Source organism: Carcharodon carcharias, chromosome 2 (genome assembly GCF_017639515.1).
Source record: "Carcharodon carcharias isolate sCarCar2 chromosome 2, sCarCar2.pri, whole genome shotgun sequence".
Lineage (NCBI taxonomy): Eukaryota > Metazoa > Chordata > Chondrichthyes > Lamniformes > Lamnidae > Carcharodon > Carcharodon carcharias.
The window spans coordinates 198,907,918-198,931,694 of NC_054468.1; the positions used below are offsets into that span (position 1 = coordinate 198,907,918).

Genomic DNA, 23,777 nt, shown 5'->3' on the forward strand with positions numbered 1-23,777 from the left:
CAACTGAAATCTTCAAAACTGACAGATGTTTGCTCACATCAAGATACCATGCACTCACCCTTTGGATTTGGGCAGAAAAAGAAATCTCCCACTCCCCCACCCCAGCCTCCCCCCAACCACCCCCTACCCCCTTGACTTCATAAAACAGCAATTGTATCTGTTAAGAAGGGAGATAGATCACACTGTCGGAACTATCAAGTTATTTCTCTCTTGTCCACAGCAGGGAAAATCCTGACATGAATTCTCCTGAATCACCTGCTTCCTATGGCTGAGGAAATTGCCCCAGGAGCACAGCGTGGCTTTAGGCCTTCCAGAGGATCTTTGTTGCCAGGCAAGTCCAAGAAAAATGTTGAGAAAAACGCCAGGAATGCTTCATCGCATCAGTCAATCTAACCAAAGCATTTGACTCAGTAAATTGCGAAGCTCTGTGGATTGTGCTTCAATGATTTAGAAGCCAAGAAACTTCATCACAATCTTGCAATTGCTTCATGATGACATGGCTGACTATCTTGAGTGTGAAAGAGATGTCTTCAAAATCCGGACTGAGGTCAAGCAACCCTGTGTGATAGCCCCCATACTACTCACAATGTACCTGACAGCGGTTTTTCACTGCAGCAAAGATAAACTCCCCACTGGTGTCAGCATTAAATAGAAATTGGTGGAAAACCTTTTAACCTCAGTCGCCTCTGTGCCAAAACTAAACTGACCACTAAAAAAGTACATATTCTACAGTTTGCAGATGACTGCAGTGTCATTGTCCATTCTGCGTCAGATTTGCAAGACACTCTCAATCTCTTCAATTCTGCATAAAAGAAACTCAGCCTGTCTTTGAATGCTGCCAAAACAAAACTTATATGTCGATGCAGACTTGATCAGCCAAATATTCCACCTCCCATGTGTGTTGAAGGAGAGACTCTGAAATATGTTCAGCACTTCCCATACTTTGGCAGCCACCTCTCTCAAAAGGCCACCATTGACAGAAATCCAACACTGGATCAGTTGCATCAGCTCAGCCTTCTACAAACTACAGTAGCGAGAATTTGACAAGAAAGACTTCCACAAATAAACCAAAGCTCTAGTGTACAGAGCAGTTGTCATCATCACAATCCTGGACTTCACTGAGACCTCAACTGTGTATCAGCGCTATATATGAGCGCCAGAGGAATTCCATCAGCAATACCACCGCCGCATCCTTTGGGTTCAATGGGAAGAGCGTCAAACAAACGCTAGTGTCCTTCTTGAAGCCAGCAAGCATTCAGGCAAAGCTCCTGCAAAATCAATTTCCATGGACTGGACACTGTCTGAATGGCTGAAAACCACCAGGTCCTGTTTCAACTCTCAAATGGCCAACTTTCCAGGGAAGGACAAAGAAAATGCTTCAAAGACACTTGATCTGAAGCTCTCCATGAAGCGCAGTAGCATTGGCATTAATGACTGGGAGCAGCTTGTTCAGAATTGTTCAAAATGGCAGCAACTGTCCATCAAGCTGTATCATACTTTGAGTTACAACTTCTTATTGATAAAGCACAGTGATGGCAGAGAAGAAAAGGAAGCAGTGGGATGTCCTGCCCCATGTGTCCATAGACCTGCGGGTCAAGAATCAGTCTGTTCAATCACATGAAGACCCATGGCAGAAACTTGCGACTCTGACTAGACATAATCCACGAATCTGTGATGTTGATTAGCATAAGCAACCCGACACTCCTGCTGTTAAAAGCAATAGCGCATTCCTGCTTTGTTTCTTGCCCCTGACTGAAATTGCCATGGAACATAAATTCTGCTGTATCATGTGGACTATGTCTTTCATTTTAGCTATGCTCATGTTCCACATTACTGGCCAGTGTGGGCCTTTATTTGATATCAGGGGAAGTTAGCACGTAGAACGCCAACATTTCAAATGTGACTTACTAGCTGTGCTTGGGTGAGACTCACGCACGCACAGTAAAATTAAAGTTACGTTCATCAAAACTGTGCAATCTGAAGATTGAATGTGCAGTTTGTGTATTGTTGCTGAATTTCGCCACACCCTTTAAAGGGGGTAAGTTTGGAATCAGCAGATACTACTCAAGCATTGGAAATGTGAAAGGGCAGTTAACCAAGAATAGGTATGAGCTGAAACAACCTACCTTGAAAAATATGTTTCTCACATCATTTATTTTGAAGAGAATCAACTTTGTTTGCAGCTGAGATTGCTATCAATCAGTAAATTGTATGTACTTAGAGATTATGGTTCTTAGCTCCAGTCTTTGTCCTTGGGCTGTGTATCATGTGATTGGTAGCAGTTTAGGAGTAAAGAAGGGCGGTCACCGTGATAAGTACACAACCCATTTATTACTTCTGCAAGCAACATAAAATATCTTCAGTACAGAGAATACAAGGGGCAAGATTTCTTCATGCACCAGATCATTTAAATCTTACCTGCATGTAAACTCTATCAAAGAGCTAGTACACCTTTTTCCCTTCTTATTTGTCTCGCTTGTCTGCTAAAGGTCATGGGTGACTAATGCTTGGTTACAGTTCCTTTGGTACTGACAGCCTGCCAATGAGAATTCTTCACACATAGAAGCTAGTAAGCAAGCTATACGTCATGGCTGGGTGCAGTACAGACAGCAGGCGAACCGTGCAGTAAGTTTTATTGCAAATCTAAGCAGCCGCCTTGCTCTCAATCAGACAACAGTATCTATGTGCCTTTGAGTTGTTAATTAGAGAATGCAGCCTTGCCCTGAGTAATCATGTGCAATTATGTTTTTCAATAAACTGTTAAGCCAGCTCTCTGCACCTCCTCTCTTCAAATTCCCAGCTTCTCCTTGCATATTCACCATTCAATTTGATTCAAAGTGTTGGAGAGTTAGGCTGTGATGTGTTTATAAGGCCCCATTTGTCTGTTAGGTGCATGTTAACTATCATTACTCAGCACCCCATGGCAGTTTTAAAAGATATGCAGCGGTCTGGTGTTAATATCCCACGACACCATTGGTCATTCTAGGCCTCAAAAGTAACTCACTGGCTGTGAAGTGCTTTGCGTTGTCCTTGATAGGTGCTATATAAATATAAGTTCTTTTTTCTATATATTGGGAGATCTGGAGAATCAGTGAGGTCAATTTTGGCAGGAAGCGGTAATTGATTGTGGTGTGGATGAGGCAGTATTTCCATGGTCAGGCCTCATTTGAAGGTAATTGGCAACTGGCCGGTAGGCATCACAGTTCTGCTGGGCACTCACTGATTAGGAGAATAATGTTTCCAGCAAAGCCTTGCACTAAAGACAACGTGGACTTCTTAAAAGGGAGGTGCAGTTTTCAATGCTGGTATGTGGCAATTTCTGAATCTGCTGACGGAATTATTTCATTCAGGGCCTTCAGACATTCTGGAGATTCAATGGTTGTGCAGATACAGCAAGTAAGCAGCAAGAAGAAGGTCCTCTTCGCTTTGGGTATTGGGTCCCCAGTAAATTTGGCAACAACAAGAGAGAGGTGGCAGACCTTTTTAGGGAGTTAGGAAGTAAGTTGAAAAGTAGGACCTCAAAGGTAGTGATCTCAGGATTACTATCAGTACCACGTTCTAGCCAGAGTAGAAATAGCAGGATATATCTGATGAATATGTGGCTGAAGAGATGGTGTGAGGGGCAAGGTTTCAGATTCCTGGGACATTGGGACCGGTTCTGGGGGAGGTGGGACCAGTACAAACTGGGCAGATTACATCTGGGCAAGACCAGGACTGATGTCCAAGGGGGAATATTTGCTAGGGTGGATGGGGAGGGTTTAAACTAAAATGGCAGGGGGATGGGAACCTATGCAAGGAGTCAGAGGAGGGGGAATCAAGGACAAGAACAAGAGACAGAAAGGGGAATAAGAAAAGTGATAGGCAGAGAAATCAAGGGCAAGAATCAAACAGGGCCTCAGATGAAAAGTAGTGGGAACGGGACAAGTAATGCTAAAAAGACAAGCCTTAAGGCTTTGTGACTTAATGCAAGGAGCATTCACAATAAAGTGGATGAATTAAGCACTCAAATAGATGTAAACAGGTATGATATAGTCGGGATTACGGAGAGATGGCTGCAGGGTGACCAGGGAATGGAAACTGAACATCCAGGGGCATTCAGTATTTAGGATAGACAGACAAAAGGGAAAAAGCAGTGAAGTTGCATTGTTGATTAAAGAGGAAATTAACGCAATAGTGAGGAAAGATATTAGCTCCGATGATGTGGAATCTGTATGGGAGATCTGACCCATACACTAAGAGCCAAAAAACGTTCGTGGGGGTTGTATATAGACCCCCAAACTACAGTGGTGATGTTGGGAATGGCATTAAACAGGAAATTAGAGAAACATGCAATAAAGGAGCATCTGTAATTATGGGTGACTTTAATCTGCACATAGATTGGGCAAATCAAATTAGTAACAATAGTGTAGAAGAGGAATTCCTGGAGTGTATACGGGATGGTTTTCTGGACCAACACGTTGAGGAACCAACTAGAGAACAGGCCATCTTAGACTGGGTATTGTGTAATGAGAAGGGAATAATTGGCAATCTAGTTGTGCGAGGCCCCTTGGGGATGAGCGACCATAATATGATAGAATTCTTCATCAAGATGGACAGTGACGTAGTTGATTCTGAGACTAGGGTCCTGCATCGTAATAAAGGAAACTACGATGGTATGAGGTGCAAGTTGGCTATGATGGATTGTGAAATGTTACTTAAAAGAATGACAGTGTATAGGCAATGGCAAACATTCAAAGAGCGCATGGGTGAACTGCAACAATTATTTATTCCTGTCTGGTGCAAAAGTAAAACAGGAAAGGTGGCCAAACTATGGCTTACAAGAAAAATTAGAGATAGTATTAGATCCAAGGAAGAGGCATACAAATTGGCCAGAAAAAACAACAGACCTGAGGATTGGAAGCAGATTAGAATTCAGCAAAGAAGGACCAGGGGATTGATTAAGAAGGGGAAAATAGAGTACGAATGTAAGCTTGCGGGAAACATAAAAACTGACTGTAAAAGTTTCTATAGATATGTGAAGGGAAAAAGATTGGTGAAGACAAATGTAGGTCCCTTATAGTCAGAAACAGGGGAATTTATAATGTGGAACAAAGAAATGGCTGACTAATTAAATACATACTTTGGTTCTGTCTTCACAAAGGAGGACATAAATAACATACCAGAAGTGTTGGGGAACACAGGGTTTAGTGAGAGGGAGGAACTGAAAGAAATCAGTCTTAGTAGGAAATGGTGTAGGGGAAATTAATGGGATTGAAGGCTGATAAATCCCCAGGGCCTGATAATCTACATCCCAGAGTATTTAAGGAAGTACCCCTAGAAATAGTGGATGCATTGGTGGTCATCTTCCAAGATTCCATAGACCCTGGAACAGTTCCTACAGATTGGAGGGTAGTTAATGTAACCCCACTATTTAAAAAGGGAGGTAGAGAGAAAACAGGGAATTATAGCCTGACATTGGTAGTGGGGAAAATTCTAGAGTCCATTATAAAAGATTTAATAGCTGAGGACGTGGAAAACAGTGGCAGAATCAGGCAGAGTAGGCATGGATTTATGAAAGGGAAATCATGCTTGACAAATCTACTGGAATTTTTTGAGGATGTAACTAGTAGAGTTGATGAGGGGGAGCCAGTGGATGTGGTTTATTTGGACTTTCAGAAGACTTTCAACAAAGTCCCACATAAGAGATTAGCGTATAAAATTAAAGCGCATGGGATTGGGGGTAGTGTATTGAGATGGATTTAAAATTGATTGGCAGGAAACAAAGGGTAGGAATAAACAGGTCTTTTTCCGAATGGCAGGCAGTAACTAGTGGGGTACTGCAGGATCACTGCTGGGACCCTAGCTATTCACGATATATATTAATGATTTAGATGAGGGAACTAAATGTAATATCTCCAAATTTACAGATGACACAAAGCTGGGTGGGAGGGTGAGCTATGAGGAGGATGCAGAGATGCTTCAGTGTGATTTGGACAAACTGAGTGAGTGGGCAAATGCATGGCAGATGCAGTATAATGTGGATAAATGTGAAGTTATCCACTTTGGTAGCAAAAACAGGAAGGCAGATTATTATCTGAATGGCTATAAATTGAGAGAGGGGAATGTGCAACAAGACCTGGGTGTCCTCGTACATCAGTTGCTGAAGGTAAGCATGCAGGTGCAGCAGGTGGTAAAGAAGGCAATTGGTATATTGGCCTTCATAGCGAGAGGGTTCAAGTACAGGAACAGGGATGTCTTGCTGCAATTGTACAGGGCCTTGGTGAGACCACACCTGGAATATTATGTGCAGTTTTGGTCTCCTTATCTGAGGAAGGATGTTCTTGCTATAGAGGGAGTGCAGCGAAGATTTACCAGACTGATTCCTGGGATGGCAGGTCTGACATATGAGGAGAGGTTGAGTCGATTAGGATTATATTTGCTGGAGTTCAGAAGAATGGGGGGGGATATCATAGAAACCTATAAAATTCTAACAGGACTAGACAGGGTAGATGCAGGAAGGATATTCCCAATGGTGGGGGAGTACAGAACCAGGGATCACAGTCTGAGGATACAGGGTAGACCACTTAGGACTGAGATAAGGAGAAATTTCTTCACCTAGAGTGGTGAGCCTGTGGAATTCACTACCACAGAAAGTAGTAGAGGCCAAGAAGGAGTTAGATATAGCTCTTGGAGTGAATGGGATCAAAGGATATGGGGAGAAAGCGAGAGCAGGTTATTGAGTTGGATGATGAGCCATGCTCATGATGAATGGCGGATCAGGCTCGAAGGGCCAAATAGCCTACTCCTGCTCCTATTTTCTATGTTTCTATGTTTAATCTTAGCAGCCTCACACCCAGGACCTGCCAACAGCGCAGGAATGTAACAGCCTCTTAAGGACTGCCAACATATGATTTGATCCTCATCACATCTATCTTATCTGCTCCCCAGTCATTAGCCACCTCAGCACTAATAACCCTTCCTTATCCTCTTCCCAGGCTGCCCTCCAATCGCAATGAAGTATTTCACCGCACTTCTTTCTGTTTGTATTTGCACACCCAGAATCTTCTACTGCCCTCACAACTACTTCCGCACTATACTTTCTCATGCTTTTTCCTTGCATTATCTACACTCTAATCCTCACTATCTTCACAATCCTTCAACAGTGCACACACGACAAACTTCCACTCATCCTGCAGGAGAAACTTACACACAACAGAAGGGGGAGAGCAAGGACAGGAGGGGACCCTTCCTAGTTCGAAGAGACAGCCAATGGAATAGTTGGCAGAGAGAGAACACAGCATTGGAGATGGTGAGATTGGAGGCCAAGCACAGCAGGATATTTGGACTTTCTCCCATCCTCCCTTTATGCATAACTCTCTCGCTCACGCAGTGTGCATGACCATAATCTAGTGCTGCATTGCACTGCTCACCTGATACATCTTCATCGTGCCATTAACTACTAACCATTTTCCCTCTCCTCCCTTTCTAGGTTCACCAGATACCTTGGGCCTTGCTACAATATGCGATGAGGTGAAGAACACTCCTAAATGTGCACTGTTCTTGACCTTCCAGGCACCAGCATTAAAACCAGCATAGTGGAAGTATGAACGGCTATGGATATTCTTGGTGACATCCTGGAAGAGGCCCAAGATAAAGAAGTTGACAGCTGCAGTGACCTTCATTGCAACAGGTAATGTGTTGTGGCTGCAGCAGTTGGTTGCAGTTCTTATTCCAGGCATGGTGGCAGCCTCCTAACAGAAGTACCCGAAGCATTGCTGCTCAGGATAGTACGTACATTTATAGTTCTTTATTGACAGGGCCAGATTTTCTCTGAGAGTACCTTCTTTTATTTGCTCTTTTGAAACTCTGTTTGCTTCTTCCTCAAAATTCATGTCTTCCTCCTCATCTTGCCAAAGACACCTCGTGATGATAAAAGTGCATTGCCAGGAGCTGTTTAAGAAAGCACAATGTTCCAAGGGCATTTAGCTGTACCTTGAAATCATCTGTAGCCAAAAACCACAAGTGGAAGTAAAATGCCCGCTGGAATTTTCCAGCATTTGACCTGAGAGCAGCTGAAGATCCCTTTAAACATCGCTGGCTTTTGCCACCTGTGGTTTGTGAGCAGGTTGAATAACTAGTGCATTTTTTGCACCTCTGAGAGTGGGTTGCTCCACCTTTCTCACTGTCTCCACTCCACCATTAATATCTGCTCATTCAAACTTTATTTGGGGAAATTTTAAATCCTCCCATAATAAGGAGGAGAAGGTCAGTGGGGCGGGGTTTGGGGGGGCTGCGGTGCAGGTGGCGATGTCGGTGGGGTGACTTGGGGGTGGGGGTTAAGTTGTAAACGTGTGAAATCCTGATCCTAGCCCACTTTGAATGCACCTATATCAGATTTAATAGCAGAGGTTTTTAGTGCTTCCAAGCAGCTCTCTCATTGTAATATTTCAATGAGGTTCTGTTCCTCGTATTTTAGGAACCATTTGAGTTTAACGTTTAGTGGCTGGTTTTCCCAGAACCTTGGAAACCAGGCAGCTAAAAGCAGGAAGGAGCAAGTAAGTGCCTTTTTTTAGCACTGCTTGTGGGCCAGGAGGAGGAGGAGCGCTTCCCCTGGGCATTCAAGCAAAGCTTTGGCTGCAATCTCTCCCTCCCTCCCATTCTTCAAGTCTGCCTCCCCGCCACCTTCCTCCCAATCTTCAAACGCTGGACCCTAACTCGGCAGACCATCTATCACCAGCTTTCTTGCCAAGCAGCCGCCCAGCCTCTCAATATGACTGGCAGCCAGCTGGGGAACAGAAATAAAATGTTAATGAGGTTCTACTGTTAACTTTTGCAGGACCGCCTGACATTTCCGCGTTTCTTCCCCCACCTCCCTGTAAATATCAGGGCTTATGGTTTGTCTCTTTGGAGCTCCCGAGCAAAATCCTCCACTTGCCATCTTCCTCTCTACTTTCAAATGCCTGCCTAAAACTCTACACTCTGTCCTCACAGTCATCTCCACTTTCTTCCTTTCTTCAGTATCTATTTTCCCTCCTCAATGAAAAGTGCTTTGAGGCACCTACCAGTATGTGCAGGGCTCTAAGGAATTGGAAGTTGTTATAAAAAAAACTTGCATTTATACAGCACCTTTCACAAACTCAGGACATCCCAAGGTACTTTAAACCAATGAAGTACTTTCAAAGTGTAGTCACTGTTGTAATATAGGAACACATGGTAGCTAATTTGCTCACAACAGGCTCCCACAAACAATAATCAAATAATGTTTGATTGTTAGGTGTTGGCTGAGGAATAAATATTGGCTTGGGCAACCGAAGAGCATCCCTCTCTTCTTTGAATAGTGCCTACTGAAAGAGAACACTTCCATAGTTCTGCACTCCTTCAGTACTGCATTAAATTGATGTATAAGTTTAGCTGTGTGTGCATACATTGTGTGCATAACTGACAGTAGGTCCTGTACCATTTTACCTTATGTCACCCAACTCACAGCTGATTCCAATGTGATGCATTTGATGTGACCGCATGAATTCCTTTACAGAATTCCAAATGTTGGCTTGAAATCATACTGTTCAGGGCAGTTATTTCTGAGTTTGAATCAAACATTAACCTGTGATTCAACCTCTATTGTTCAAAAGGCTATTATTTCAAAGGTATTGTCTGCTGCCGGTATTTTGTAATCATTCCTTTACTGCATTTAGGGAAAAGTGCCAAGAATTGCACAATAGGAAAGCTAGATGTTTAAGAGCATAGATAGTGGGAAACTATATGGTGGGTTGCCCCAGCTGACCTGTATGTTAATGCTACATTAAGCACATTCTTTCATATCAGTGAAGCTGTCTCCAACATGACAGTAAACAACAATACTTGTAGAGGTTAGGTTAAAAATTACACGCTTTGATTCAAGTGCAGGTGTAGCAGTACAACAAAAGCAAAGCCTGGAATCTACTGTGAACTTGGACAATACTAGTTGATTCAAATGCTGCTGGTTCTATGACCAGAAGTCTTTTATTGGTTAAATCTCAAGGACCTTATACAAAAGGACTTAGTGGCATTGTTGGAGCAGAGGTGAACCTTAGTTAACAAATTAGAATAATTGCTTTAATTATTTTTATCCTACCCTTTTTAGTTTTGCGCTTAGACAAGACATTATCTTAACATTTTACTTGCTGATAGGAGTTTACTTTGTCTTGTTAATAAATTGGTGAAGAGAATATTCAGAACATTGTTTCAAGTTTTCCCTATTCCTTTAGTATTGGAAAGATGAGTGTCATGAAACTGAGGCATTATTGATCCCTGAGTGCCCAAAATAATGAAGTGTAGGGATAATTGAATAGCACCCTTAGGCCAAGGAGAGTTTATGTCAGCTATTGATCATTATCTAATGACCCTGCTGCAAAGAATGTGTGTGTGGATATCAAAAGCTGCATTCGTACTGGGTCCAGAGTGGATCTAGGCCCATCAACTCCCAACTCGTCATCTGGTAGTAATTCCAAAGCCAAATTACTGAATTATCCAACTAAAGTAAATAAAACTATCGTCCTTATAGGCTCCCCCTTGAAGGAAAGCCACCAGACTCTTCCTTCTAGGCAAATTCCCAGTACTTTTTTAACTAAAGGCACCATCAATACAAAACCTAGAAGCCATGGGCGCAAGTCTATATTATTTCCAAGTCTACATAATATTAGCACCAGCAGACCAAGGGGCACCGGGAGATCAGTCTGGAACTCTCTTACCCATCACTGACTTCAGCTGCAAAGGTCATCGAAGAAGCAAACCCTTACTTTTCCAGCTCAATGTTGGCAAGACTTAAGACGTCCTGTTTGGCTCCCACAAAAATATTTATGCAACAGGCAGGGGTTTAACCTCTCTCTCTGCCTGATCTTTAAGGCTAAACCTGATAGGATTCCTAAACTTTCATAGTTGGGCAAAACGCAGGTGATTGTAAATTGGCCGCCTGGTTTACACCCCTCCCGATTTTCTTATCAGTTGAGATGTAAAATGGCCAGCCAGTTCTATCAGCCATTTTTGCTGTTGAGTAAAGTTAAAATGATCTCCAAGAACCTTGGAACCATAGAAGTGTCCAACACAAAAGAAGGCCAATGGGCCTGTTTTCATCCAAAATATTGCTGACCAAACTCTAACTCATACCAAATTCCTTCACCAATTACCCCTGTGCTTTTGACCTAAGTTGGTTCCCATCCAGCCTCAATATAAACCCCCTCCCCATTGTTGTTTTCAAATCCTTCCATGCCCTCACCCATCCCTATCTCTGTAATTGCCTCTGATTCTACAACCCTCTCTCTACTCAGAGATGGACAGTGTTACAAAAGGTGAAGTAGGTAATCATTTGTGATGGATATGAGTTCAGAAGCTCACCTTTTAGTCAATTAGGGCAACAAAGCTGGGAAAAGTCTGGTTCAACCTGGTTCAATGGTCAGAGAGGGGGAGGGAATCCGAATGTATGGGTTGGAGGTGGGTGTTGCCGGTTGGTGCAAAGACAATGACTTTGGTCTTCTCATTGTTCAAACAATAGTCAGCACCTTCACTAAAAGCAGGAGCGGAAAATGTGAAGAGAGAAAAGTTGCACCCGCTGTCTGTATTTTGCAACTTAAGGATGTTAGGAGGTGTTTCCACATGTTTCTAGATTCTTTTGTTATTTCTTCCTCCCCCAGTCAATTACTGCAATGTGTCTCGGAACAGCATTGTGTAAACAGAGTTCACGAGGACTTATTCCACTCCTCTAGCGGCCACGCTAATTAGCTGGGATGGGGTAAGAAGAATAATCATAAACTAGTCAAAAGGTCAGGAACAGGGCGTTTCAAAGCTCACTAGTCATATGTTCTACTAGTCAGCGCCTGTATCACTGGCATGGAGCCCAGAGAATTTGTTTTCCGGGGATCAGAGCAATCAGTGGCATAGCTATTATGCACGTTCTGTTCTCAGCTACCCTCAGGATCTGTTAGTCAATTTGTGTAAATTATATTGTAAATATTTGCATGTAATCCTGATACAAGGAAATTCCTCGTCATGTCATGAGGAAGGCAAAACATTCTCAAGTCCCAGTGCTCTCAGTAACATTATAGCTAATAAGTGTTTGGTTGTAAGCAGCATTAGTTGTCCATTCAAGATGTTCAGATGAAAGGTCTAAAATATTAACTCTGCTTCTCACACTGCAGACACTGCGAGACCTGCTGAGTTTTCCTAGCATTTTCTGTTCCTATTTCGGATTTCCAGCATTCACAGTATTTTACTATTGCTGCCCTAATTCAAGAATCCTGATTCTGTTCTATTTAAACCTAGAAGTTATCTTTTTGAAATATTTTTCTCCAATTTTCTTTCCCACCTCCTGGAGGTGCTGACTTGTGCGATATGATCTCAAGGATTCCATCCGTCCTGTGGCACTCCATCAAAGTGACCCAAGCTTTCAACAGGCTATCTGACCATTGAGCCAAGCCCAATCCTGTGTCCTGTTGCCCAGACAAAGGTACTCCACAATGGGAGATGCTAGTTAATGATGACAAACAGAAACCCAAGCTTGTACTTAGGTCACCAGTAGACTCTTTACCACTATCTGTTGAGATGCAGCAGTTCAGCAAAGACCTGAGATCATATCATCCAGGTCTTGTGGCTTTGTTTTGCTTCTTGAATTTTAGGCAGGAAATTTGATCACTTCAGACAGCTATTTGGAGGCTGACTGCCACTTCCCTGGGGGTGATGCATTGCTGGATGCCTCCTGTGCAGCCCACATGATATTGCCATAGAGGGAGGGCAGACACAGGTGCATCCCCTGTGCACTGGAAGACTTTAAATTAGCATTGTCTGTACGTCACACAGACAACCAACTGATGTGATGCCAGGATTCCAAATTCAGACTACGCAGATTTATTCATCCACCTTCAAAGATCCAGTGGAAGGCTGCAAGACGGAGCCTTACAACAGAATTCCTTAAAGGGTCAGGCTCCCAAATTGAAGATAAGGACGTTTTTGGCTACATTTCCAATTGCAAAGTGTCTAGAAGTCCTCTGGAATGTTTCCGGAGGTCTTTTGTGTTGAGCTCATGGATTTTGCTGCAGAGTGTTGCCCTATCCTCACAGGGAGGGCAGAATGGAGTGACCTATCCATACAAAAGCTGCAAAAGGTATGGGGGCAGCAGGGGCAGTGCCTCTGGGTCTGCAGCATGATAGGGAAATGCAGCAGAGACTGCTGAAAGGGCAGGCTCTGCGTGATGCCCCCTGTCAAGTAGCAGCCAGACTCTTCCATGCTCCTTGGTCAGTGACAGGAAGCTGACTGTTAGATCTGCCAATCCACCCAGCATCTCAGTGTGCATGCCCATCAGCACTCTCTTGTATGCCATCCCATCAAGGCCCTTATTTTGAGGGCTCTGCTGTCCAACATGTCTATGACCTCTGGTATGCTGGCAAGTGAACAACCATTTGTCCTTAGCCTGGCTGAAGTGCAAGCGTGCCTGAGTGACTCAACACATGCTAATTTCTATATTAGCCTTCAGGGTATCTGCAATACCAATCCCTGAGCTGGCATTGTGAGTGTCAGACAAGGGGTGGGGCCCCTTCATCAGTGCTGTGCTGTTGTTCTCTCTCACTTCTTCCTTGGGCTGCGGTGGCTGGGCAGGTGGCAGTTCTTGGGTATCTGTAAGCAGGAATCAGAAGGGAAAGGTTGATGTGAGGGAAGTTTTTTGGGGTCTAAAGTAAGAGGTCCACATCCACATCATCAGCAGCTTGCTCATCAAGCCATAGAGCAGGGTGAGGGTGAGCTGGGAGTTCAGAAAGGGCATAAGGCAGGAACATACCATCATCCTCAATGTTCTCAGTGCCACTGGATGCCAGGTGCCCCATCACAGCCGGCCACATGATACAGAGAACCATCTCCTCTGTAGGGTTCAGGAGGTGCCCCGTATTGTCTCTGCTCTGCTCCTTTCTATTTATGCCACTTTATTCTGCAAAAAGGGAGGCAGAATGTTAGTGATTATGTAGCGCTGTGTTTGGGTGCCTGCCATTGTTAAATAGCTGGAGGCATGTGGGGGCAGTAAGAGCAGGGTGTTAGCTTGGCAACATTGGTAGATGTGTGAGGGTGAGTATCTGGATGTTGGGTATAAATCCTGAGCCCCAGGGAGTGCTCCTGGGTAACTAATGGGAGCATGGTACATTGAGCAGTGTAAGAAGTTGGTGTTGTGGTGAGTAGGGGATAACATACAAAGATGCATTCACTGACCTTGACCATCTGTGTGAGATCATTAGACCTCATGTGGCAACGCTGCCAAGCTCTTGGGTCCAGAGCCCGGGAGTTAACCTCCCTGGCCAACTGCTCCACTCTCTTCTGAGGACCATCCTTGAGGATCCGCCTGCCCACACCCACCACTAAAGCCTCCAGCAACACATCCGTTATTCTGGAACCCCCTCTCAGCCCTAGTGGTCAATTTTCTGATGTTTTAATTTGCCCCAACTTTATTCTGTGCAAGAGGTAAAGCCTGCTTTTTTGAAGGGAATGCTGGCTGTAACTCACAGTTTCCAAATAATACTGCCTGCTGAGCACAGAGAGGAGAGCAGCCTAGGTGCTACAGAGGTATATGCTATAACCTTTCAGATGAAGTGGGTATGGCAAATTTGTCAGTTGCCCATCTCAACCTGAACAGGCATGGTCAGGGTGTAAATTGTGACCCCAGGCCCAAAAAAAGGGATTATTCAATTTCAAGGTCTATATTACTAATAATCAGTTATGGAGGCAATTACCTGATTTAGGAACAACAGCAAAAACAACAACTAATATTTATATAGCACCTTTAACATAATGAAACATCCTAATGCGCTTCACAAGAAATTTTTCAAGCAAAGTATGACACTGAGTCACAAGGAGACATTAGGTCCGATGACCAAAAACCTGGTCAATGAGGTAAGTTTAACAAATGTCTTAAAGGAAGAAAAGTAGATAGAGCAGCAGAGAAGTGTGGGGTGGGAGAAATGTTAGAGCCTGCGCCTACGCAACTGAAGGCATGGCCACCAATGGTGGAGAAATTATAAGTGGAGATGCATAGGAGGCCAGAATTAGATGAGCACAGATATCTCAGGTGGTTGTGGAGTTGGAGGAAATTACAGAGATAGGGAGAGGCATGGTCATGGAGGGATTTGAAAACAAGGATGAGAATTTTAAAATCAAGACCTTGCTTGACCAGGAGCCAATGTGGGTCAGTGAGCACAGGGGTGAAAGGTGAATGGGACTTGGTGCAAATTAAGACACAGGCAGCAAAGTTTTGGATAACCTCAAGTTTACAGCGAGAAGAATGTGGAAGACCAGCCAGGGGTCCATTGAAATGGTCAAGTCTAGAGATAACAAAGGCATGGATGAGGGTGTCAGCAGCAGATGAGCTGAGATGGTGTGAAGTTGGGCAATGTTACAGCTTAAGTTAGCAGCAATGAACAATGCAGAATGGTGGGCTGTAAGCGCAACTGACCTTTCCTATTTCTGAACTGGCCAAAGGGATATTGAGATAATTTTAATCTAACTCAGGAATGGGAAATGCATGGGATCAGCTGGGAATGACAGTTTTATGCCACACCCAATATTATTCCTGATCAACTGTAAATTTAGGATGGGTATAACCCAGTGTTGCATCCAGTTTCCCACCAGGAGAGCTGGGCTCATTAAATTACCGCCACTGTCTCAATGAAACTGTATGGTTAATCTTATTTTGTTTGGGAATGAGAATAGCCAATTGTTTTTATCACAACAATGTTGCACATAACTGATACAATGATATTTCTAAGTCAGTCCATCATATGTTTATATGCAAATAATACAAGGTTTCTTAAATGTTCTTTCACAAAACAATGTCCTTATAAATTGTGTGATCTTGAAATCATAATGATTTTGAAAATACACTGTTTTGGCCACTGCTTGGATGCTGGAATTTTGTGGTTTACATAAAATTGTTTTCTCCAAGCCCAAAATCCTGATGATAACAGTCTTTTAAACATTGAGCTAATAACGCAGTAGTTATTCCTGCAAGGTGGGATTTTAAATGCAATAATTGTTTAGATAAAATATGACCTAAAGGATTTTCATTGTTCTCCCTGTGACAATTTAAAAACTTTGGGATAATATGTACTGCTTAAGTGGCCCAAGGTGAACACTGATGCTTGAAAGTTACCTTGACTCCAATATAATCCTGAAGACAGCTTCTGTGCAGAGGAGGGGTTTGGATTTTCATGACGAAAACACAGAAATCAACAGAGCTGATCATAATCTGCGATCTCAACTCAATTGTGCCAATTAATTTTGACTTCAGGATTACACATCTCAGCTGCAAAGTGAGCATGATGCACATGCACATACATGGGCTCAGCTGTATTTGTATGCCCTTTGATGGTGCACCTGCCGAAGGAGTGAGGTTCTCTGTGGAATCATCCTCATACATGTCCTTCAACACTTGCTGTGTGCATGAGGGCTCTGGAAGATAAAACGAAAGGGAGATGATTTAAAGGGACAGAGCACAAATGGAAATTGGAGGTATTCAGGATGTATGGTGGATATAAGATATGGGCAGCACTCAGTTTTAATGATGCATTGCTGAAATTACTGCTGGATACAGGCAGAAGCAAGAGGGGCCTACTTTTTCCCAGCAATGGGAGGAAGAAACCTGCCACTCTCACCAACAAGGTATAGTTGGAGATAGCTGAGGAAGTGAGCAGCAGAAGCATGGTTCCCAGGTTATGGATACAAAGTAGGAAGCAGTTTAATGACCTAACTAGGTCAAGAGAAATGCTTACATTCAACTGCATCCTGTGTTTCAAACCCACCACTCCCGCACCCTTTCACTTTGTCTTGCTAAGTGCTTTCCATCAATCACTTCTCACACCCACTCAATTTTCAGCAGCACCCAGCCTTCACTTTCTATGTACTGCATGATGGGCAAGACTTTTCGGTCATCAGGGGCGGGTGCGGCGGACAGGCCTCGGAGCAGCCAGGAAACACTCTGCCACCCGCAATCGGCCCCTGACCGCGATTTCATGCCAGCCAGCGTGAAATGCATGCTGAGAAGCTCAGCGCTGTTGGGGTGGGGGCAGGAGGGGTGCAAGACCAAAAGTCTACGCATACGTGGGGGAGCATGCACTGAAAGCTCCCTGAAGGCAGGGAGCTGAAGAATTATACAATCAAAAAGAAAGATTTTAAAAATATCAAAAACATGTCTCGACATAGAACTCAGTAACAATAGGAGAATTTTAATTTTTTTAAAAAATTACTGTTGGAAACCTCATCCTACCCGTGGATAAGGGTTCGTAAAAAATCCAAAGGCCGCCTGGCCGAGTCGCCTGCCCACCAACCGTAAGATTGGATGGGCAGCAAAAAATTGCTTTTAATTAATTAATTAAGGACTTTAATAGGCCTCTTAATTCTTTCTCGTGTGCGCCCGCTGATCGAAATATTGCTCGAGTGCGTGATGACTCGGGTCGCCTGCCTGACGTCACTGTGCACTATTTTACGCCCAATTGGGTTGGGCGCATGTCTACCTGCAGGATGTAAAATTCTGCCCCATATTACGTTTATTTATCCATTGTTGACATTCACTGCAATACTTATGTAAAGTGATGCTTGAAGTTTCAAGCATGACTGGCAAATGCATCTCTTAGCCACTTTTACCAAATGCACTGCCTCCATCAGATGAATACCTCACTTCCATTCACTCACAGGTATGTTGTTTCACCCTTTGTAGAAGGGGATGAAAAATACTAGAGTAGGAGAGAACTGAGGTGGGCCACCACAAATAGTCCAGATCACTGATGGAGGAGGATGCCTTGGGATAAGTGGCACATCTGCATTTCTCTCACACAGAGATAGAGAGATAGGCAAATGACAAAGTTACAAATATCTCTGTGCACATATGCTGATTCTATTTAATCATGACTGAGCTATGAGCAGACCAAGTATGGTGATTACCAAGTTTGTGACCTTGTCACAACTAAATCATCTCCCTTTCTTTTTTTTTCCAGAGCCTCATACATATGGCAAGTGTTGAAGGACATCAATGAGGATGATTCCGCATTCCTCATTCCTTCTATGGATACAACATCAAAAGACATACTGCCATGCAGCAAAGCAGATACTCACAATTCAGTGGGCCCTCTTAGACACTTAGGTTTGTACCTGGTGATTCACACCTCCCAAGTGATCACGAACAGATACTGGTGGCAGAAACGGGTGGGTAGAGTCTGCATTAGGTGGGGTGGTGGGGAGAAGGGGGTGTGGGGGAAGAGGGCGCATAATCCTCTCCAAGCTTTGCTCAGCTGGACACAGATGCTAAACATCCAGGGCTATCCCTAAGGAAAAGAATCCTAGAGGTGCATTAGCAGCTTAGCCACATATTAACAGCTAATCCATGCAGGTTCTCCAAAATAGTGGAGGGCATGGATGAGCCCAGCTTGTTCACTAGTGGATTACCAGTATAGTGATTAGTGAGAGTATCTGCCATTGAGAGAGCAGGAAGTTTCAAGCATGATTTGCAAATGAGTCCATGCTGGCCATGACCATTCATGGGGTGTGGGCATCATTGGCTAGGCCAGTATTTATTGCCCATCCCAAATTGCCCTTGGGAAGGTGGTAGTGAACTGCCTTCTTGAACCACTGCAATCCATGTGGTGTATGTACACCCAGTGTGCTGTTGTGTGTGTGTTGGGGGGGGGGGGGTGGGGAGAGCAGTTCCAGGATTTTGACCCAGCGACAGTGAAGGAACAGTGATATACTTCCAAGTCAGGATGGTGACTGGCTTGGAGGGGAACTTCCAGGTGGTGGTGTTCCCATGTGTCTGCTGCCCTTGTCCTTCTGGATGGTGGCGGTTATGTGTTTGGAAGGTGTTGTCCAAGGAGCCTTGGTGAGTTCCTGCAGTGCATCTTGTAGATGGTACACACTGCTGCCACTGTACATCAGTAGTGGAGGAAGTGAATGTTTGTGGATGGGGTGCCAATCAAGCGGGCTGCTTTGTCCTGGATGATGTCAAGCTTCTTGAGTGCTGTTGGAGTTGCACTCATCCAGGCAAGTGGAGAGCATTCCATCACACTCCTGATTTGTGCCTTGCGGACAGACTTTTGGTGTCAGGAGGTGAGTTAGTCACCACAGGATTCATTGCTTTTGACCTGCTCTTGAAGCCACAGTATTTATATGGCTAGTCCAGATCAGTTTCTGGTCAATAGTAATGCTCAGGATGTTGATAATGGTGATAGTAATGCCATTGAATGTCAAGAAGAGATAGTTAGACTCTCTCTTGTAGAAGGTGATCATTGCCTGGCACTTATGTGGTGTAAATGTTACTTGCCACCTGTTCTCCCAAGCCTGGACATTGTCCAGGTGTTGCTGCATTTGGACATGGGCTGCTTCAAATGTTGAAGCATTTATAATTCACTTACGAGTGTGCACATTGGTATTTGATGAAATGTTATGTTGCTGAGTTGCCATTTTTTTATCATGCCATTTTAAATTTATTGATTATCCACACCTTGCCAGTCATTGCATCACAAGCTCCAACTCACACTCTCACTTGTTTCATGACAAATGTTCATACATGCAGGGACCCACTGGGCAAGTAAACAATGGGTTGATGAAGAGATGTTTAGTGCAAAGGAAGTGGGGGGTGGGGGTTAGTTCTGTTGGTGGAGGCAGACCACAGAATTTCACTGGATATGTTTGTCAAATTTTTGTGATATTAAGGTATTCCTGGCAGCTGATCTGGCAATGGATCACCCAGCTTCATCCTCCTCCTCCTGCTCTTCTTCCTCCTCTATGTTCTCTTCAGAAGTGAGTGTTGAGCCCTTTCATCCTCCTCCAGCTGCAAACTTCTCTCTTATGCACTTGCTGATCCCACAACAGCACACCATCATTGTTTTGGATGGCGATGGCTTTCCTCTTCTGTCATGCTTCCAAACCCATCCAAAGAGCCTTGCATCCTGATCTTGTCAATTGGAAATCTTCAAAAGTTGAAAAAAGCTGAAAGGTTGAAATCCACACAAGAACTCTTTGCCAGACATTTGCCAGCGGGAACTGAGATAGCAACAAGTGCGGTTTTATTCAGGTGAGCCAATGACAAGTTAAAATCTCCACATGAACTGCTGCTCCAACTCATCTCCTTCTCCATGGTAAGTTTCCCAAGCCCCAGGAAATCTGCGTTTCTTGAGCAAAATTTGGAGCTAAGCTAAAAATAATTTTAAAATACCTCCCAAAGGATAAAAGAGTAAACCGTGAGAAGTGAATGGTCCGACTGGTCATGTATACCTTAAACTGGAACTCCGGTTTGGACCAGTACCAGTCATTTCCAAGTTGTACTGGTTTTTCCTTCTGGGTCATTTACATTTACTGACATTTAATTATACCAATAAGCATCTTGTCCACTTCCAATTAGGACATTCCTGACTTTTGCGAATAGGTTTCTCATTAGCATCCAAACATGCTTTTAAACCTGGAAGTGGGTGCACTGAAGCTGGATTGCACTCCTATTTTAAGAGTCAATACCTTTTACCCACTACCCGCTCCCAGCCCACCCATTACTGGGAGTTAAATTTCTGCCTCTACTTCTGTCTAAGCAAACCCACCACACAAAATAAAAATAAAGTTTTGATTCTAAATTGCAGGTGGCAGTGTGTCCTTCGTTGCTTGTAATCACTTGAGCAGTGTGAGTGCTTTCACAGCTATAGGCAAGCCCAAATGAAAAATACTGTCAATGACAACATCATTTATAATCACGGTGACCCAGTTTTGATCACACAAAGACCACAATAGTTTCTTTTCATATCTTTAACAAGGCCTTCCCAATATTTGTGTCATAACCAGCTGAATCACTTTGGAACGATGTATTTTTAATATCCCTTGCTGCTCTGTGGTGTATGCAAGGAATGAGAAAGAAAAATCACCAGAACGTCATCTAATAGCAGGGTTGGGTCTTTCGCTGTCTACTACCATAAATACATTTTTGTTACATGAAAGAAAATTTTTCTTTCCTCACAAACAAGTAATTGGAGCTGACTGCTAGGAAAGGCTCCTTGAATTTCACTAGGAAAACAGATGCCCTTTGACAGTAAGACAAGAAACCTTGGGATTTCAGTATACAGGCTAATGATTTACAAATGTCAATTACTTATCAAGTGCAGAGAAAGGGTGAAAGGATCATTGATGGCAGCTGAAGTTGAGGGGGGACTTAGTCAAACAGACAGCTATGGGAGGAATTTTACCTCACCCTTCTCTGACTTCCTTCCATCATTTGTCAACTATCATTCAAGACTGTAACCACCAACAGGTCTAAGTCACTACATGTTGGCTCTAACTTGATGGAAAGTTTTGAGAAGGTGACAAGGAGAGTCGATGAGGATAGCACGTTTTATGTAGTCTACCTGGATTTTAGCAAAGCTTTTGATAAAGTGCCACTTGGTAGGCTGCTCAAAACATTAAAAGCACATGGGATGCAGGCAAAAGCGAAAAATTGGATCCAAAATTGGCTCAGTGGCAGAAAGCAAAGGATAATGATTGATGGATGTTTTGTGACCAAAAGGATGTTTCTAAAGGGGTCCCAATAATGGATCCATTGCTTTTTGTAGTTTAAAGAACAATGATTTAGACTTAAATATAGGGGGCATGACTATGAAATTTGTAGGTGATACGGAAATTGGGCAGGTAGGCAGGGGAGTGGCAAATACAATTCAACCTGAAGTTATGCATTTGAGGAGGGCAAAAAAGGCAAGGAATACACAACAATTGGAACCTTGTAGTGCATGTTCGCCGGTCCCTGAAGGTAGCAGGGCAGGTAGGTAAGGCGGTTCAGAAGACATACGGGATACTTTCCTTCATTAGCCAAGGCATAGAATATAAGAGCAGGGAAGTTGTACCAGAACTGTTTGGAGGACTAGTTATATCACAACTTTAGCACTACATACAGTTCTGGTCACTGCATTACAGTAAGGGCGGAATTGTCCCAGATTTGCACTAAACGTGGTAGCAGGCATGAAAAGAAGTTTTACCCCCTGGCTGTAATGATGGATTTTCACGCTGTATCGTCCTCTTCCCACCTCATAAATTATGCAGTCACAGGAAACACATCGGATCGTTGGCAGCCAGCCTCCAATTTGCCATTGACACTGTTTCCTCACTCTGGGCGCCATATTTAAACTGCAACCACGCGTGCACACTTCTCAAGGACTTCTCCAATTAAGATATGGCCTGAAAAGCCAATAAGATTGCAACCTTCTAATTCAGTGGCACATCCCTGCGAAGCTTTCTGGATACCGTGGAGACCTGCCGCTCTGTCCTCCACCATAGCTCTGGCCACAGTAAGTTCATCAGTCTCACCACTCCGGCTTAGGAGGTGGTCGAAATGGTGGTCAGTGCCAATGCTGCACACAAGAGCTCGGCCATCCAGTGCAGAAAAAGAACAAATGATCTCATCCATGCCACCAGGGTAAGGCAACCACCTTATCATGCTAAACTCACACATTCACAAGGTTACCACACATTCACTGGCATCTTACTCACTGCCAGCTCAAGGGACATCACCGCTCACTCTCTCACACACTCTCACATCTCCACCTGGCCTCATCTCCTTTGGTGCTTGCCTCCTCATTCAGTCTATGGTTCCATTTAGCACACACGCGTGCCTGACATCCCTCTCTTTTGGCCTGGCATGCGTCTTGCTCACACTCTCTCCATCTGTCTTTATATAGGACAAGATTGCGCACAATCAACAGGAGAGGTCCCAGACCGGGGGTGAAATGCTGAACATCAAGTCTTCACTCTGTTTGAGAGTCGCGCATTGGAGCTGGCCGGAGATGATGTGGATTGTTCCTGTGGTGATGGTGAGATCAGTGGCAACATCCACGTGAGGATCTCGTACCACATCATCCCTCTGCCAATGCTATTCTGAGGCTACTGCTCTGTGATAATGCAGCTGAAAAGCACTAATAATCTCCACTTTCCTAGGCACATCTGACACGTCGCCCCCTCAAGCAACCTTGACCCCAATCCCTGTGCCAAGAGCACCTTGGATGACGACCCTGAGGGCAGCACCATTGAAAAGCCGTTAAGGCACTCATCTACACCCTCCACCAGCGCGACACACACCTTGGCAGGACCTAGATATAGAGCAGCTGCAGTATCACAATTCGGTGAGCACAGCACACAGTCTGTTCCACAGCAGGCAAAGACAGGCACAACCGAGGTTGCCACACTAAGAGGACAGCTGGAGGCAAGGAATCTGCTGAATCTGAGTCTTTGAAGAGCCTCTGGGCTCAGTCCTCAATCAGTTGTTGGAGCTGCAAAGGCAATCATGGGAACATCAGGAAAGGATGTCTGGTGCACTCCTCAGATTGCAAGGGCAATGGAGGAATCCATCTGCCTTTATTCTGAGGTGATAGCCCCAGCATGCCGGCAACTCCCACATCCTTAGAAGATCTCAGATTCCTGACATCTTCCACGGTCCAGAGATGTTGCAGGGTTGGCTCCTTGGGGACAAGGGCTACCCATAGAGGACAAGTCTGATGAAGCCTGTGCGGCGGCCTTGGACTGCAGCAGAGCGACGGTATAATGAGGCTCGGGCTGCAACCCGGACTTTGGTGGAGCAAACGATGAAAATGAGGTTCCGGTGCCTCGAGAGGTCTGGTGGGGCACTGCAATACAGTCCGCTGCGGGTGTCGCATATCATCGTAACTTGATGTGAATTACACAACCTGATGCTGCAACTGCCGGTGGACCTGGCTGGGGAGGAGATGGAAGAGCTGCACGTGTCCTCTGATGAGGAGAAGCAAAAGGAGTGAGGG

General features: G+C 44.2%; 1 long non-coding RNA gene across 1 annotated transcript in view; it reads right to left on the reverse strand.

Moving 5' to 3' along the window:
• Positions 1-16,385: 16,385 nt before the first annotated feature.
• Positions 16,386-23,777, reverse strand: part of LOC121289464 — a 48,281-nt gene continuing 40,889 nt past the window's right edge. The window contains exon 3 of the long non-coding RNA XR_005945569.1: positions 16,386-16,437. This is a non-coding gene — a long non-coding RNA (uncharacterized LOC121289464). The remainder of the gene's footprint in view (positions 16,438-23,777) is intronic.